Here is a 12746-nt window from a genome sequence, read left to right as displayed (position 1 = left end):
ACATTTAGACCTTGCAGTGCTGAGATCATACAGGGAGTATAATTTCGGCAGACCTAAAAATAATGCTGCCAAAATTATACTCCCCCTATTTGAAGCCCCCCTGTTGAAGATATAGCAAAATGCATCACAAGACATACTCTACACACCATGACATGTTTGAAACAAAAATTGCATTACATTCAGACTTTGCAGTGCTGAGATCATAGGGGGAGTATAATTTCGGCAGGCTTAAAAATAATGCTGCCAAAATTATACTGTCCCATTTGAAGCCCCCTGTTGAAGATATAATAAAATGCATCACAGGACAAACTCTACACACCATGACATGGAAGCAACATAAATTGCATGACATTTAGACCTTGCAGTGCTGAGATAATAGAGGGAGTATAATTTCGGCAGACCTAAAAATAATGCTGCCAAAATTATACTCCCCCTATTTGAAGCCCCCCTGTGGAAGATATAGTAAAATGCATCACAAGACATACTCTACACACCATAACATGTATGAAACAAAAATTGCATTACATTTAGACCTTGAAGTGCTGAGATCATACAGGAAGTATAATTTTGGCAGACCTAAAAATAATGCTGCCAAAATTATACTCCCCCCATTAGAAGACCCCTGTTAAAGATAGAGTAAAATGCATCACAGGACAAACTCTACACACCATAACATGGATGAAACATAAATTGCATGAGATTCAGACATTGCAGTGCTGAGACCATAGTGGGAGTATAATTTCGGCAGGCTTAAAAGTAATGCTTCCAAAATTATACTCCCCCCCAGTTGAAGCCCCCTGTTAAAGATATGGTCTTGAATACATCTCTTGGATGCGCTGGGATACATCATCAGTGATGTTCCTGGGGGTCATTGGGGGTTTCGGGTCTTTCAACATCCTCACTCAGGTGACCCATCCGGGGTTGATTAATTCCCGGACTGTATCCCAGCAGCACCAATCCATGGGCTCGCCCTCTTTATCCAAAGCCAGCGTGTGGCTTTCTCTGCAGCTTCTGAAATGGAGCGTATGGCTCCCCGCTTAGCAGCTCCTGTCACTCCTAGCCCTGCCAGAGCTTTGCAGGTTGAGCGTCCAGCAAACCCACGGCATCCCACCTCAATAGGTTCACAGAAGGCACGCCAGCCCCGACTTCTGCACTCCATCACCAGGTCTAGGTATTTAGCCTGCTTTCTTGCATGTGCCTCCACCATGTCTTCTTCCCATGGCACAGTGAGCTCCCACAGGATCACCTGCTTGGTTGTATCTGAGTAGATGATCAGGTCTGGGCGCAATCTTGTCTGGGCGATGTGTTCAGGGACCTTAAGTTGTTTTCCCAGATCCACTCTAAGCTTCCAATCTGGTGCTGTTGACAGCAAGCCTGACTTGTGCTTTGGTTGCACATGGGGCTTTTCTCCAGCCCTCAGGAAAGCGATGTTGGTCTTCCTTGGGCAGTGTCTGCTGGACTGAATCGCTGAGGTGACGGCTTCTGCAACTGCCTTGAGCACCTGGTCATGGCGCCAACGGTAACGGCCATCGGCCAAAGCCTTGGGGCAGCTGCTGAGGAGGTGTTGAAGCGATCCTCTCCCAGCACACAGTGGGCAGGTAGGTGTTTCACTCTTACCCCAGGTGTACAGGTTTGCAGGGCTTGGCAGTGTGTCGTAGACAGCTTGAACCAGGAAACTGATGCGGCTGACATCAGGCCGCCTGAGGTCTGGCCATGAGATTTTACGCTGCTCGGTCTTCTCCCACCTAGTCCAGGCACCCTGCTGGCTGAGTCCCACCATCTTGCTGGCTCTAACCTCCTCTACACCAACACGCACTTCCTTTTGGAGGAGATGTTGTCGCTCCTTCCCTTTGGCACTGTCCACCTTGCAACCTGGGAAGTATCCCAGGCCTGCTTGCCCTCTTGCCACCGTCCCCACAAGGGCCTTCTGCCTGAGCCGTGACTCTGCTGCCTGTAGCTCTCTGGCCGCACTCCACTTCCTGCCTGTCCGGACTTCGATGCCAGCTGTTGCCACCTTGGGGTCCCTGGAGTCCCTGTACTGCATGACCTCCCTTGTCCGGGTCACCACAAATTCTTCTGAGAGGCCACTGAAGGGGAGCTGTAGGGTGTTTGTGGACCCATACAAGGCAGCACTGCTTAGGCTTCTCGGCAATCTGAGCCACCTTCGCAAGTAACTGCTGATCTTCTTTTCCAAAGCTTCCACAGTTGACAAGGAGACATCGTACAGCAGTAGCGGCCACAGCACTCTGGGTAGAATGGCATGTTGGTAGATCCAAGCCTTGAAACGACCTGGCAACCCAGATTTGTCGACCTTGGTGAGCCAGGCACCAAGATCTTCACAGGTCTTGTGGATGGCCGCTGTGTCCTTTAAGCTGCAGTCAAAGAGCTTTCCCAAGCTCTTGACTGGTGCTTCTGACAGGGTCGGAATTGTGGACTCTGCAATCTTGAAGCGGAACTTGTCCAAGACTTTTCCTTTCTTCAGAACCAGGGACCTTGACTTTGATGGCTTGAAGCTCATTCTTGCCCATAAGATAAGCTTCTCAAGACCTTGTAAGATCCACCTGCAGCCAGGGACTGATGATCTTGTAACCGTCAGGTCGTCCATGTAAGCTCTGATTGGTGGCTGCCGCACTCCAGACTTGGTCAGTGGCCCACGACACTCCTGCTCCGCAGATTTCATCACCATGTTCATGGCAAGTGCAAAAAGGGTAACTGAGATTGTGCAGCCTGTTATTATCCCCTTCTCTAGCCTGTGCCACTCGGATGTTATGGACCCAGAGGTAGCCCTCAACTGGAAATTGTTGTAATAATCCAGTATGAGGTTGCTGATTTGGGAACATGGTGTCTGCGGAGAGTCTCCTCAACCAGCTTGTGTGGTATGGACCCATAAGCGTTAACAAGGTCCAGCCACAGGACAACCAGGTCGCCCTTGCCTTCTTTTGCTTCTCTAAGGAGCTGTGTGATGACCCCTGTGTGTTCCATGCAGCCAGATGTTCCAGAGATTCCGCCTTTCTGTACAGAGGTGTCTATGTAATTGTTCTTTAAACAGAACATTGACAGTCGTCGTGACAGGATACTGAAAAATATCTTGCCTTCTGTACTTAGCAGTGAGATGGTCCGAAACTGGCCAAGTTCTTTAGAGTTCTCCTCCTTAGGGATCCACACACCCTCAGCCCATCTCCACTGATTGGCAACTCTTCCTCTACGCCAGACTACTCTCAGGATCTTCCATAACTGCTGAAGGAGTTTCGGACAGCGTTTGTAAACGCTGTATGGTACGCCACTGGGTCCAGGGGCTGAAGCTGATCTTGCTGCCTTTACAACTTCCTGGACCTCTCTCCAGCTGGGCTCTTTTATGTCAAACTCTATACTTGGTGCAGCTGGGCTAATCATTGGCATTAGCTGGGCTAAGCTGGGCTAATCATAAGCATTGTTGGGGCCAAGATCCTGGTCTCTTTCTGGGTCGCTCAAGGTGCGGTGAAGGAAGGCGTTCACATCCTCTGCAGAGCACTCCAGCTGGCCGCTGCGCTTGTCACCAAGTAGTTTCCTGGTGAAGCCGAAGGGGTTGGCAATAAAGGATATTTGCTTTTTGGCCCTCTCCTTTGCTCGTCTGCAATGCCACTCTGCTCTGCGGATTGTCAGGAGCTTCTTCATGATGATCTCTCGCAACTCTGCCAAGGGCTGCCATTCCTAATCGCTGGCCATCTTGTGCTGCTTCCTAAGGGATTTCAGCTCTTGGCGCAGCTGCTGGATCTTGGTGGCTCTGCGATTCTTGTTGTAGGGCATCCTGCTGTTCCCTGTCTCAATGAGGCCAAATCTCTCCGAAGCATAGCTCACAATGATGGTCGTCATTGTCTGCAACCATCTGTCAGTGTCACCCTTAGCTGTTGTTTGGACAATCTCACAACCATCGTCGTCGAATTGCTGCCACAGGCCCTTGCTGGTTGCTGGGGGCCATTTGATCCGCTTACGAACTACTCTGCATGGACTTTGGGGAGCCAGTGCGTGGAGGTGCTGAGCTCTGTGGGGTGAGTCCTGGCCCTGCTCCTCCTGCATCTCACCAGGCACTAGTCCTGTGCGTTGCACCTGTTTCCCTTTGTCCAAGCATTTCATCCTGGCCTGATGGATTCTGAGGCCCCGCGGATTCTTGCATGTTTTCCCGCAGATACATATTGCATTTATCGTTGTCTTGTCATTTACATGGGTCGTTATCTGAAGGTCCGTCCTGTTGGGGATCTCATCCTCCCCCCCTCTCGGGATCCCCTGGGGGTATGTCTCTGAGACATAGAGTAAAATGCATCATAGCACATACTCTACACACCTTGGCATGTATGGAACATAAATTGCATGACATTTAGACCTTGCAGTGCTGAGATCATAGGGGTGTATAATTTCATCAGGCTTAAAAATACTGCTTCCAAAATCATACTTCACCCATTTGAAGCCCCCCGGTTGAAGATATAGTTAAATGCATCACAGAACATACTCTACACACCATGACATGGATGAAACATAAATTGCATTACATTCAGACCTTGCAGTGCTGAGATCATAGGGGGAGTATAATTTAGTAAGGCTTAAAAATAATGCTGCCATTATTATACTCCCCCAGTTGAAGCCCCCAGCTAAAGATATAGTAAAATGCATCACAGGACAAACTCTACACACCATGACATGGATGAAACATAAATTGCATTACATTTAGACCTTGCAGTGCTGAGATCATAGAGGAAGTATAATTTCGGAAGACCTAAAAATAATGCTGCCAAAATTATACTCCCCCAGTTGAAGCCCCCTGTTAAAGATATAGTAAAATGCATCACAGAACATACTCTACACACCTTGAAATGTATGAAACATAAATTGTATGACATTCAGACCTTACAGTGCTGAGATCATGGGAGTATATAATTTCGTCAGGCTTAAAAATACTGCTTTCAAAATCATACTCCACCCATTTGAAGCCCCCCGGTTTAAGATATAGTAAAATGCATCACAGCACATTCTCTACACACCATGACATGGATGAAACATAAATTGCATGAGATTCAGACATTGCAGTGCTGAGATCATAGGGGGAGTATATAATCAGCAGGCGTAAAAAAGTAATGCTGCCAAAATTATACTCCCCCTATTTGAAGCCCCCCTGTTGAAGATATAGTAAAATGCATCACAGGACAAACTCTACACACCATAACATGGATGAAACATAAATTGCATTACATTTAGACATTGCAGTGCTGAGACCATAGGGGGAGTTTTGCTAGTATTGACCCACGCCCTTGACTGGGCAGAGAAGAAGAAAGAGGGGGAGCAAACTCAGAGTATTTGGGATGGAGTTCGGGGCAGCTTCGCAGTAAAGCGTGAAGCCGAAGCCCCCCCTCTCACGAGGAGAAACATTAGAAGAGAATAAAATTAAAGAAGGAGGAAGATGGGGAGGAGGTGGGTGCGAGGTTTGTTCAATGAGTAGGTAGAGAGGAAGTGACGGTTTAAATAGGGATGGAAGTGGGAGGAGTGAGGGCGTGGATCACTCCCAAAACTTAGTTATGACACATAACTCCACTTTGCTAGTATTGACTCACGCCCTTGACTGGGCAGAGAAGAAGAAAGAGGGGGAGCGAACTCAGAGTATTTGGGATGGAGTTCGGGGCAGCTTCGCAGTAAAGTGTGAAGCCGAAGCCCCAAAAATTAAATCAGAACTTTCGACCACTGCTAGGATTTAAGAAGCAACTGAGTGTTGGAAGTCCGACCTTGTAGTCTTGGAGAAAGCCAGAGGATGAACCGATGCATGGGGAAGGCAGTGTGGAAGTCAAAGGAAAGAAAGGTAGGGAATAATTAAGTAAGGTATTTGAAGGTGCTGCCAGCCTATTCGAGTATAGGAATGTATGAGGTCCTTGGTGGCAGAAATCGGTTGAAGTGGAAAGGTAGTGTTGAGCGACTTAATGGAATGATGCACGTGTTGTACATGTAGTTTAAAGGCCCCAAAAGCAGCCACCGACCCGCATGCGCAGCAGGAGCGACCTGGTAAGGTAGAAGGGGTGCCCCTGATGGCCCAACAGAAGCGATGGAGTGGGAACACGGAGAGGGAAGATGAGGCGATGGAGTGGAAGACGGGGCAATGTAGTGGGAAGATGGAGTGGGAAGACGGAGTGGGAAGACGGGGCGATGGAGTGGGAAGACGGGGCGATGGAGTGGGAAGAAGGAGAGGGAAGACTGAGAGGGAAGACGGGGCGATGTAGTGGGAAGATGGAGTGGGAAGACGGAGTGGGAAGACGGGGCGATGGAGTGGGAAGACGGGGCGATGGAGTGGGAAGACGGAGAGGGAAGACGGGGCGATGGCGTGGGAAGACGGAGTGGGAAGACAGGGCGATGGAGTGGGAAGACGGAGTGGGAAGACCGAGGCGATGGAATGGGAAGGAGTGGGAAGATGGCAGCAACGGGAGATGGAAAAAGAGTAGGGAGGACAGAGAGAATGAGGACAGTTGGAATGGCGGTGGGAAGATGGAGGATGGGAAGGGAGAACAGACGGACTGGTGTTGGGATGATGGAGGATGGGCAGGGAGGACAGACAGACTGGTGTAGCGAAGATGGGTAAGGAGGCGAAGGCGATGGTGGCGGTGACAAAGGTTAGTATGGTGAGGGTGATTGTTACAACGGCAACGAAAGATTGGAATGAAGAGGGCGAGATTATGTCCCAGATGGTGGCGATTATGCGGGCGGTGAAGGTGCAAGCTATGAAATTGCGGCGATGATGGTGATGACATAGGCAGAGATGGTGGCAATGATGCCGATGGTGGTGAAGATGGCCAAAGTGAGGGCAAGATGATGCCCAAGACGATGGCGGCGAAGGCAAAGAAGATGAAGACGAAGGCGAGAAGATCGCAGCGAAGATGGCGATGACAGACAGAGATGGAGACAATGAGGATGGCCATGAAAACTGTGGCAGAGGTGATGAAAGTGATGCAGGCAGAGATGGTGGCGATGATGACCATGGTGATGAAGATGGCCATAGCGAGGGCAAGGTGATGCCCAAGACAATGGCGATGAAGACGAGGAAGATGAAGACGAAGGCAAGAAGATCGCAGCGATGATGGCGATGACAGACAGAGACAACGACAATGAGGATGGCCATGACAACTGTGTCAGAGATGATGAAGGTGATGCAGGCAGAGATGGTGGCGATGGTGACCATGGTGGCGAAGATGGCCACAGCGAGGGCAAGGTGATGCCCAAGACGATGGCGATGAAGACGAGGAAGATGAAGACGAAGGCGAGAAGATCGCAGCGATGATGATGTCGATGACAGACAGAGACGATGACAATGAGGATGGCCATGATAACTGTGGCAGAGATGATGAAGGTGATGCAGGCAGAGATGGTGGTGATGGTGACCATGGTGGCGAAGATGGCCAAAGCGAGGGCAAGGTGATGCCCAAGACGATGGCGATGAAGATGAGGAAGATGAAGACGAAGGCGAGAAGATCGCAGCGATGATGGCGATGACAGAGACAAAGACAATGAGGATGGCCATGACAACAGTGGCAGAGATGAAGGTGATGCAGAAAGAGACGAATATGCAGGCCAGAAGATGGCGGCAACGGAGATGAAGGCGGTGATGTAGGCAGAGACAATGGCAATGGTGATGAAGACTATGGCGGCGATGAAGGCGATGCAGGCGGAGATGGTGGTGATGACGATGGCGATAAAGAGGGCAATGACGAGAGCGAGATTACGCTCAAGACCATGCCGATGACGAAGGCAATGATGCAGGCGAAGCAGGTGAAAGTGATGAAGATGCCGGCGAGAAGATTGCGGCGATGATGGTGATGTGGGCAAAGATGGAGGTGATTATGACGGTGAAGACCGCCACGAAGATGACGACTACGGTGGTGACGATGGTGATGCAAAGATGGTGGTGATGACGACGATAGTGAAGATGGCCATGCGATGGTGATGGAGGTGAGTATGGTGAGGGTGCCAAGGATCGTGGTGACGACAATGGCACAATACAATAGACAGAGCAGCGATGGTGGCAGAGATATGGGGGCAACGACTACAAGGGTGAAGATGCTGATGGCAAAGATGAATACGATGGTAAGATAATTATAATGATGGCGAGGTTTGTTCAATGAGTAGGTAGAGAGGAAGTGACGGTTTAAATAGGGATGGAAGTGGGAGGAGTGAGGGCGTGGATCACTCCCAAAACTTAGTTATGACACATAACTCCACATAATATCAGCAGGCGTAAAAAATAATGCTGCCAAAATTTTACTCCCTCCAGTTGAGGCCCCCTGTTGAAGATAGGGTTAACTTTATTGAAGGAAAAGAAAAAGAATTGCATCATTTAATTTTGTCTCACTGTCCTTGGTCATAGTCTATAGGTCATAGATAAAAATAATAACAAACTGTTTCACTTTGTTCAAGTTTTAGAAATAAAAACATGATGTGAAATACGGGCAGATTTCAGGATGGGAAATGACATCATCTTCATTCATAAAAATCAGGACTAAGAAAAAAACACCACTATTTGCAAAGACATATTTCTACACTAGGGGATTATAGATGATCTAAGTATGAACTGATTATCAAAAGTGTCTTTCTGAACCCCACCACACGCTGTTAAAACACTGCAAATCTAGGCAGTCAAATACACCATTACAACCAACAGTGTCAAAACAACAGGGAATGTGTTTTTTTTTTCAGTTCTTAATACTCCTGCCTGGGTATCCATCTTTATAATCTTTTTTTCACAGCACCATGTATGTAGTCAGCCTGTTTGCTGTGCTCCAGTCACTAAAGCTGCACACTGCACTTGTTAAAATTGATAAGTTGATATGAGATTTTATATTTGGATAAATAAACCTTTATATATATTTAATTGTTTGTTTATTTTAATTTATTTTTCCCCAAAGGTACACAAAGCCCTATAATGGGCAGTGTGATGTTTTGACCTGTGCTCTGTTGGTAAAATGTCGTTCACATAAATGTTATTTTGACACATACCAGGCTGCAAAAATGGTTTTCTCAAAGTATAACATATTTTTAATGTATACTGCCCCTGCCCTTAGCATGAGGGTGCCAGTGAGAGAGGAGGAGCCTTCAATTGCTGCCACAACCTCCTTCAGTTTTTTCCCAATATTTGGTAACTTTAAGTAAAAAAAAAACAAGAACACGATTAAAGAATTTGTGGATGTCACATAACTTGTTTTTTGTTGAGAGAAAAATAATACATACTGTGGTATGTTACATACCTTTAAGTGCTGACACTATGTCTTCAATGAGCACAGATCTCTTTTTCGTAGGCTGCACAAAGCTCTCTTCACTTTCAGCATCTATTAGACTCTTTAACACAACAAACATTTAAATGTTACAATAAACTTAGTAATGAACTATGTTATAACATATTTGCCTTTGTAAGAGTGTGAGCAACCTACCACAACAAATTAAAAAGGTTTACAGGAATTTATATTGTGCATTGTGTATAGGATAAACAAAAACAGGATTAAAAAACAAAAATATACATTGCAAACACACAGCAAATTTGCCAGTGTTAAATCAGCAATGTGAGCTTTAAATCTAACTTGATTTACATATTAAATATAGAACGCTGTTGAAAAAGGTCAGGGCACAGCATTTACCACAAAGAGCACTTTTCCACCAACATGGAACAGGCTTTGTTCGCGTTCACGCACCAAATGTTGAACCGTTCTGTGCATTTCCACCAACAAAAATAGGGTTTTATAACCCATTGATTGCTTTTGCTTAAAAATGGCCAAAACGGTAAATATAGATGTACAGTATATAAATAGAAAACATTAATCTATTCTAGAAGACCCTGAAGTAAAACTCTGAACATGGAAAATAAAAGTTTCAGTTATGCAGCTCTGTCTTTGAAACCGATGAGCCTTAACATAATTCTAAGATCTGTTCTCTTTCACCATAAACAAAACTATTGATTTTTTTGGTTAGGACTACATTTTTAGCTACTACTGCTGAAACTCACCATTTCCAGTGACTTTTTATGTTTTACTAATTTATGGTTGTGAATTCCAGGCCAACAACTCTTATGTCTGAGTCTGTATCTGTATCACACAGTGGAGGGGCTGTGTTGGGATCAGGCCTTTTCTCTTCCTGAGATCTTCTTTAAGAGCCTCAACCATGTGATTTTGTGCCTTTTTTGACAGTGTGTGAGCACAACATTAAATAAAAAATGTAAAAATGTTAAACTTAGAGACACTCACAATCACAGAAATCGAAAGAGTACGATCTTGCACGATCAACATTGTTTCTGTGGTCAGAAAACTACTAGTAATAAATCTGTGGAGGAATGACAGTAATAGTCTACAATATGTAATTATACAGCTGATGTATAATGGGGAACCGCATTGTAGGCCTGAGCAAAAAAGGTGATGTAATTGATGATGACCAACAAGTAACCTGATGAAGGTGATAATCCTAAATTTGGAAAATTCCCAGAGAACTACAAAGGAAGCAACAAGATGCCATAAACCTAGAGTAATGCAGATGTTTGCAGTATAATTTGATAAATGCCAGGATAACAAGGTTTTGAAAGATGGTGAACACCGTATTATACTATTTATTTATAATATATTTCTATTGCATTTTCTATTGTTTTTCTTCTTTGTTCTGCTTTTAATCTTCATGTTCAAAAATATCTGTTGAAAGATACTACATTTTATTAACGTATTGTTACATATATAATAAATATTACAATATTAGAAAGTTTTATTAGCCTCTAATAATGCGAGATACATGTCACTATTGGGAAAATGTGTATGATTTTATTAGGCTATACTATGTCTTGGAGTATACAATATATACACATAAATTTATACATAATCTATCTTGCCAGTTTTGTACGTAAACAGTTATTTTAAATCATGTATTGCACTTTGGAACTGCTATATTCATTCAGACTACAAAAAGACACTGAGAATTGAATCTAATGAAGCTTTGCACTGCACTGCACAGCCTCTGCTAGGTTGCTGTCTAGGTTATCTCACTAGCTAGTTAGCTAGTTAGTTAGCAAACTAACGTTCGTAGTGGTAAGCTAGCTAACTAGTTAACTTACATTCACATTCGTAGCTTAACGTTAAAACTATGGTCTAATATGGTTTTATCGCCATTTACATTAGGTAAGATAACATGTTCTGAACTCTGTGCTACTTATTTACTAGTCCACCATCAGATATCGTTTTCAAAAGTCGTTCACCAGCCCTTACCCAGCCACTGCGCCCTACTAATAAGAGCCCTGCTCATTCAGCGCAGCTCTCCGCAGCCTTCAGCTGCTCCGCCTCACCCAGACCGAGGCTGCGCTCTAACTGGCTGATTACATTTTAAACTGCGAGCGCGAAGCCTTTAACCAGAACTCTTCAAACCTGCAGTCTTTCCTGTCCTGTACAATCCACAGCCAGAGGCACAGCGATATGTTTTAATGATGCTACAAATTTAAAATGCATAAATTAGAGGTAACAATTAACTAGGAAAATTCTCATACAAAGATCACAATGATCAGAAACCATAGCTTAGTAGCTGAACTGTAGGTACAGTTGGACCTTTCACTTTTGAAGATCAAGAACCTATGTTTAATTCTTAACAAATTAAAATATTATTATAATATTATTATAATATTTATATTATATTATAATAAAATTACATTTGGATTTCTGTAATAAATTTAAAGTGAATGTGTTTTATAATATTGTGAAAGTAAACAGAAGGTGTATTATTTAAGTCCTTTGGCTCTGGAACATCTCCTCGAGATTTGTAATGAACATGCCCCTGGGTTAGTGCCAGAAAGTGTGTACCTGTTTAACAAAGCTTATGTAGAGTATGGTCATTATGAACATCATTTTCACTGCTTCTCACGTTCTATGTACTTGGGGACAAGGGAAAATGTCCAACACCATGTGAAGCATGCCAGTTTGTATTTGATGCAAATACAAATCTTAAAAAATATCACACAGGTGGAGGACCCTATACATTTAGAAAACCAAAACCTGTTCTCAGATCTGAGACAAAACATTATGACCATGCTATGTCAGTTACTCCAGAACAGCCATTCATGGGGTGAAAGGCCCATCGGTATTGATGGGGTTAAAAAACGTTTCAGATGATTGGTGTACCAACATAGTTTTTGTCTTGGTGTGACTGGACAGAAGGTGAATATGTGGCTTGATTCAATAAATCACAGCAAAATGTACACCTGCATTCAATGTACACCTGCTGACACACATTGCAGCCAGCGTAAAGAAATGGGGTCCTTTCTGGGCAACTTAAAAAAAAAAAATAATCAAATGGCACTCTAGTGAAGTACTGCAATGGAACTACACATGTGCCTGTCCAGATTGTAAAGAGATTCCTCAGGTGGAATAGTCTATCTAAAAGGGGAGAAAAGTGCATAAAGAATGCAACCAATGACATCAAAGATCTCTTCTCTCAGCTTCAGAACAGCAATTATTTCAATACCAAATCAGAATACCCGAGTGGAAATGTAAGGAGGTTTGGTACTGCTTCAAACTGAGCGTCTTTATAATACAACCTAGCCACTAAAGCCTTTAATGATGATCCAGTATTAAAGTCATTTCCTTGGAGATTATGTATATTTCCACTCGACAGAAGAGAAATAAATCTATTGAAAAATTGCAAAATGTGTCATGATCAAAAGCAAAAAAACATATGCCATTCCTCTACCGAATAATGTAGAGAGAGACTGAAAATGTTTT

The 12746-nt window shown here is 44.5% G+C and overlaps 1 pseudogene; it reads right to left on the bottom strand.

Annotated features, from left to right (window-relative positions):
- Nucleotides 1-925: 925 nt before the first annotated feature.
- Nucleotides 926-4128, bottom strand: LOC125781237 (uncharacterized; annotated as a pseudogene).
- Between the last annotated feature and the right edge of the window lie 8618 nt (nt 4129-12746).

Source organism: Astyanax mexicanus, chromosome 15, assembly GCF_023375975.1.
Source record: "Astyanax mexicanus isolate ESR-SI-001 chromosome 15, AstMex3_surface, whole genome shotgun sequence".
In the NCBI taxonomy this organism is placed as follows: domain Eukaryota; kingdom Metazoa; phylum Chordata; class Actinopteri; order Characiformes; family Acestrorhamphidae; genus Astyanax; species Astyanax mexicanus.
Note: the sequence above shows the minus strand (reverse complement) of the source record. Positions and strands in the feature narration are given on the sequence as shown.